Here is a 6,250-nt window from a genome sequence, read left to right as displayed (position 1 = left end):
CAGCAGTTTTCAGTTCTTTCCACAGATTCTCGATTGGATTCAGGTCTGGACTTTGACTTGGCCATCTAACACCTGGATATGTTTATTTTTGAACCATTCCATTGTAGATTTTGCTTTATGTTTTGGATCATTGTCTTGTTGGAAGACAAATCTCCGTCCCAGTCTCAGGTCTTTTGCAGACTCCATCAGGTTTTCTTCCAGAATGGTCCTGTATTTGGCTCCATCCATCTTTCCATCAATTTTAACCATCTTCCCTGTCCCTGCTGAAGAAAAGCAGGCCCAAACCATGATGCTGCCACCACCATGTTTGACAGTGGGGATGGTGTGTTCAGCTGTGTTGCTTTTACGCCAAACATAACGTTTTGCATTGTTGCCAAAAAGTTCAATTTTGGTTTCATCTGACCAGAGCACCTTCTTCCACATGTTTGGTGTGTCTCCCAGGTGGCTTGTGGCAAACTTTAAACAACACTTTTTATGGATATCTTTAAGAAATCTTCTTGCCACTCTTCCATAAAGGCCAGATTTGTGCAATATACGACTGATTGTTGTCCTATGGACAGAGTCTCCCACCTCAGCTGTAGATCTCTGCAGTTCATCCAGAGTGATCATGGGCCTCTTGGCTGCATCTCTGATCAGTCTTCTCCTTGTATGAACTGAAAGTTTAGAGGGACGGCCACGTCTTGGTAGATTTGCAGTGGTCTGATACTCCTTCCATTTCAATATTATCGCTTGCACAGTGCTCCTTGGGATGTTTAAAGCTTGGGAAATCTTTTTGTATCCAAATCCGGCTTTAAACTTCTTCACAACAGTATCTCGGACCTGCCTGGTGTGTTCCTTGTTCTTCATGATGCTCTCTGCGCTTTTAACGGACCTCTGAGACTATCACAGTGCAGGTGCATTTATACGGAGACTTGATTACACACAGGTGGATTGTATTTATCATCATTAGTCATTTAGGTCAACATGGGATCATTCAGAGATCCTCACTGAACTTCTGAAGAGAGTTTGCTGCACTGAAAGTAAAGGGGCTGAATAATTTTGCACGCCCAATTTTTCAGTTTTTGATTTGTTAAAAAAGTTTGAAATATCCAATAAATGTCGTTCCACTTCATGATTGTGTCCCACTTGTTGTTGATTCTTCACAAAAAATACAGTTTTATATCTTTATGTTTGAAGCCTGAAATGTGGCAAAAGGTTGCAAAGTTCAAGGGGGCCGAATACTTTCGCAAGGCACTGTATGTCAGCTGCTACAGCGAGTGAAATTACTGCAACACTTAACAAAGAGCTGCAGTCAGTTTCAGAATGGGCGGCAAGGAATAAGTTAGTCCTAAATATTTCAAAAACTAAAATCATTGTATTTGGGAAAAATCATTCACTAATCCCTAAACCTCAACTAAATCTTGTAATGAATAATGTAGAAATTACATTACAAACTGCTTGGAGTAACGCTGGATTGTAAAGTGTCATGGTCAAAACATGTTAATGCAACAGTAATTAAGATGTTGAGAAGTCTATCCATAATAAAGTGTTGCTATGGTTTCTTAACAACACTACAAAAAAGCAAGTCCTGTAGGCCCTATTTTTGTCGCACATGGACTACTTCTTAATCATGTGGTCAGGTGTCACAAAGAGGGACATAGGACAATTACAATTGGCTCAGAACAGTCAGAACGGCTGGCCTTAAAATGTACAGGGAGAGCTAACAATAATATGCATGTCATTCTCTCATGGCTCAAAGTAGCAGAGATACTGACTTCATCACTAGTTGATTTTGTAGAGATGATTATGCTATTATGCTGAATGAACCGAGCTGTCTGTTTAAACTACTAGCAAGTCCAGAAATGACTCTGGGAGGTACACAGTACTACATAGAGCCATGGATACATGGAACTCTATTCACAATCAGGTAACTGATACAAGCAGTAGAATCAGATTTAAGAAACAGATAAAAATACACTTTATGGAACAGTTGGGACTGTAAAGAGACACACACATACACTCTACACACACATATATTTTGAATAGTAGATATGTGGTAGAAGAGTAGTGGCCTGAGGGCACCAACTTAATGTGTTGTGAAAAGTGTTATGAAATATAATGTCATGTAATATTTTTTATTGTTTATAACTGCCTTAATGTTGTTTTACCCAACGAAGAAAGGTAGCAGCTAATGGTGATCCTTAACAAATACAAATACAAGGTGAGTTACAGTAATACGCACACATGCAAAACACACACACGTGTTCATAGCGCAGACCTTTGTTATTTAATTTTTTGGGTAATTCTACCCCTTTTCACCCCAATTTCATGATATTTAGAGAACCAATTACGATCTTGTCTCATCGCTGTAACTCCCCAACAGGCTCGGGAGAGGGAAAGATCAAGTCATGCGTCCCCAGAAACATGATGTGACAACACCCGCTCGCTTAACCCAGAAGCCAGCTGCACCAATGTGTCGGAGGAAACATCGTTCATCCACAACAAGCCACAAACATCGCCCGGCCAGCCACAAGGTGTCGCTAGAGCGCAATGAGCCAAGTGAAGCCCCCCAACCGCCAAACCCGCCCCTAACCCGGAAGACGCTGGGCCAATTGTGCACCACCCTATATGACTCCCGGTTACGGCCAGTTGTGACAAAGCCTGGGATCGAACCACAGGCTGTAGTGATGCCGCAACACTGCGATGCAGTGTCTTAGACGGCTATGTCACTCGGGAGGCCCAGCACAGACCTTTTTTTATTTGCCTGTGCTACAAATGCCTATATCAGTCTGCTAATAAAGGACTAGTAAAGGTCCAGTGCACTACTTTTGCAGAAAAAAATAATGTAAAAAATCTTTGTTATTATTTGTGAATTTGTGATTTTTCAGGGGGTGCTGCATCACCCTCCGCACACCTACTTCCCACGGCTGTGATGTGTTGTGTACATCTGCAGGATGTTTATACTTATGACTGCCTCTGTTTGCAGAAACATCTCAGGATACAGAAGTGGAACTGAGTGAGCTGAGAATACAGGAAGCTGATGTAGATCAACAAAGCAGTATTTGTGACTCTATATGACCTGATGATGTGATCAAATTGACAAAATCATATCAGCTGTGTAACATCTCTTTGTCTGCCCTTGAATAATATCTATTGAGGCAGAACGTTTAATGTGAAATGTATATCAACTGTAGCTGTTGAACACAACTTGGTTGCTTGCGTAAATTAATACAGTCAAGAATGGAGAACTGCCTCAGTAATTTATTGATCAGAAGATGGCGGTATTGTAACACACTGAAAGTAGCTAAAGAAAATGGTTGCAACTGTTAATGAACTCTGATAGTGACTGAATGGAAAGCATTAGTCATCAGGTGAATGTTTCTTACCACAGGTGATGCTATACTATGTTTGCTGTACTAAGTTTGTCCACGTCCATGTTATGTTAAAGACATCCTCCAAAGATTTTTTTTTACTTCTGCTGTTGAAAAGCAACATTCCAAGTATAAATATAGTAAATTACACACATCACAAAGGGTAAAAAAAAGTGTTTTTTTAGACACATCTGCAAACTTCAAGAAGTAGGGATTCAAGGAGCTGTTCTGATGGTCAGGTTCCCTCTTGCTTGACGCACAATAGAAGAGCAATAGAGAACCAAAGAGGACCCACCGTGGTCTGACCACATCCTGCTGGTCCTCTGTCTCCTCTTCCTGGTCTGACCACGGTTGGTTTGCTCTAACTGAGTGACACGAGCACTGAAGCTCATTGTCATTTAAAGCACCTATAGCTATAATATACTGTAACCCACTGGACCTCATCATCGTTAGTCAGCACCTCTACACTAAATCATATTCTCTTGGTGTGCGCCAGCTCAGGTTTTTATTAGACCCATTTAATACTGAAAACTTTTATTGTGTACAAGGTTGAAATACAGCAAACATGTCACTTTAACTTTCTAAAATATCCACATTATTCAGGACAAAGAAGGTCAACAAATAACGGCATAAAGGAGCAGGTAAGGAAATCTTATAGCATCTTACTATTAACCACTGGTTCATTTACTATCATGACAAAACTGGTCCTCAATATACTACATTTGTACAAAATGGAAGCCTTGCTGTCCTGACTGTGTCTAATTGTTTTTCTCTGTGTTTTATGGAAATGTCCACACAGGCAGCACCATGTCCAGACCTCTCCTCCTGCTCTAAGGGAACCTTTCCATCATCACCATTCACACCAAACCCTGCCCACTCCGACAATCTCTACAACAATGGTCCCTATGCCAAACACATCAACAGGGCATCGGCACACAGCCTCCTGATGACAAACGGAACTCTGCCTTCCTCGGATATCACAGCTGGAGGTCAAGGGTCAAACCACCAGACCCCTAGAGAGTCCCCAAACCTCCCCATATCCCAACCCCCAGGATGAATGCTCAGAGAACGCAGCCATCTGAGTCCATTGAGCCCATCGGCTCTGAAAGAGACCTCATCCAGACCATAACGGCAGAGTGCTGCTGACTGTTTAAGTTGTCTTCTTTGTTGGATCTTCTCACTGAAAAAGAGGAAAGCTGAACATATTTTGTGGATGAAAATGTTACTCCTTGGGGGATTCATGTTTTTTTTTATATATATGTAACTCACACACACTCTTCCTGGTGTCATGGAAATGTTGAGCAGTGTGTTAACCGCAGTGCAGCAGTATTTCAGAGAATAAAATGTGATTTAAAGATGGGGGGGGATCGTGGTGAGACAGGTGGGCAAGGGTTAGAGCTAGAGAATATGTGCTTCTGAGTGTGAACCTTCCTTCACGTCACACCTCAGAGTTAGAGGAGCAAAATAATACCTGTTAGCAGTGTGTATCACAAAGGTTATCTCACACGTGATGATGATAAACCATCATTTGTTATTGACTATCAAAATATATATTTTAATGAAGAAACCACTGAGACACTTTGGTGATTATTAGTGATGATTTGGGGCTATAACAGGGAAAAATAACTCATACCGAACATTTTATGTCCCTGTGTGTGACTAAGTGTGTGTGCGCCTGTGTCTATATGTCTGTATATGACTTACTCAGTATGAGTGAGTGAGTGAGTGAGTGAGTGAGTGAGTGTATATGCACAGATGCATGTGTTAGTATGCTTGTGCTGGCTACAGGTTGGGGGCTTTCCATGGTTTATGTAAAATGTTGAGCCCTATATGTTGAACCATATAGCCGAAACAGTGAGTCCCTGTAAATAGATGTTCTCCCTCTTGAGACAGTATGGAAATTCAATTTAAATGTAATATGAATGTAATGTGAGTGCATATGACTGTCTCTATGGTCATAGGAAGACAGAGGTAATAGTTTGCATAACTGCAAAATGATGTGGGTGTGGCATGATTGTAATAGCGACATTTTTGAAGTTAGGCAAACTAATCAAATCAAATCAATTTGATTTGATTTGATTAGTTTGCATAACTGCAAAATGATCTGGGTGTGGTAATAGCAGCCTTTTTTTCAGTGACAAATTCCAGTCTCAGTTATTGTCAATTAATTTGAAACATGCTCATTTAACACCTCAAAATAAACAATTCTGCAAGTTAAGGTTACATGATTACTATGCAACAACTCAATTACAATACAGTATCCTTCAACAGAGAATAGTGCCAGAGAAATGTCCCTCATTTTATAATGAAATTCGACATAGACCATTATTACCACTTGAAGCAAGAGCAGGCTAGTTTTTGAGAATGTGAAATAAAGCTTGGGTCTAATGTCTTTGGTTCTACATTGCTTCTGCCTGTTGTGTCCTGGTAAAACCCTGAGCGAGAGGTTACTGTAAAGTACTGGGGTGTTTTAGTTTAAAAGAAGTGCTGTGAACAGACCACCACCACAACAAGACTGTAATTTGTATTCAAAGCAACTCACTACTCACTATTTGTCACATGCGCCGAATATAACAGGTGTAGACCTAACAGTGAATTGTTTACTTACAAGCCCTTAACAAGCAAAGCTTAAAGAAGTTAAGAAGAAAAACTTAAGTAAAAAAAAAAAAAAAGTCAAATTGAAAAATGAAAAATTGAACAAATAATTAAAAACCAGCATTAAAATAACAATAGTGAGGCTATATACAGGGGGTACCGGTACAGAGTAAATATGTGGGGGCACCGGTTAGTTGAGGTAATTGAGGTAATATGTACATGTAGGTAGAGTTAAAGTGACTATGCTTAGATCATAAACAGAGAGTAGCAGCAGCGTAAAAGGGGTCTGGGTAGCTCTTTTATTA

The 6,250-nt window shown here is 40.4% G+C and overlaps 1 long non-coding RNA gene across 1 annotated transcript; it reads left to right on the top strand.

The window, feature by feature from the left end:
• The first annotated feature begins 1,244 nt into the window (after positions 1-1,244).
• LOC118943630 (uncharacterized) lies at positions 1,245-5,742 on the top strand. Its single transcript, XR_005038964.2, has 3 exons — positions 1,245-2,200; positions 2,363-3,991; positions 4,150-5,742. It is a non-coding gene; the product is annotated as an uncharacterized LOC118943630 (long non-coding RNA).
• Positions 5,743-6,250: the final 508 nt, after the last annotated feature.

This window comes from Oncorhynchus mykiss, chromosome 22, assembly GCF_057628025.1.
Source record: "Oncorhynchus mykiss isolate SJ-2025 chromosome 22, ASM5762802v1, whole genome shotgun sequence".
Classification (NCBI taxonomy): Eukaryota; Metazoa; Chordata; class Actinopteri; order Salmoniformes; family Salmonidae; genus Oncorhynchus; species Oncorhynchus mykiss.
The sequence above is the reverse complement of the archived record's forward strand: the minus strand, read 5'-3'. Positions and strand labels throughout refer to the sequence as shown.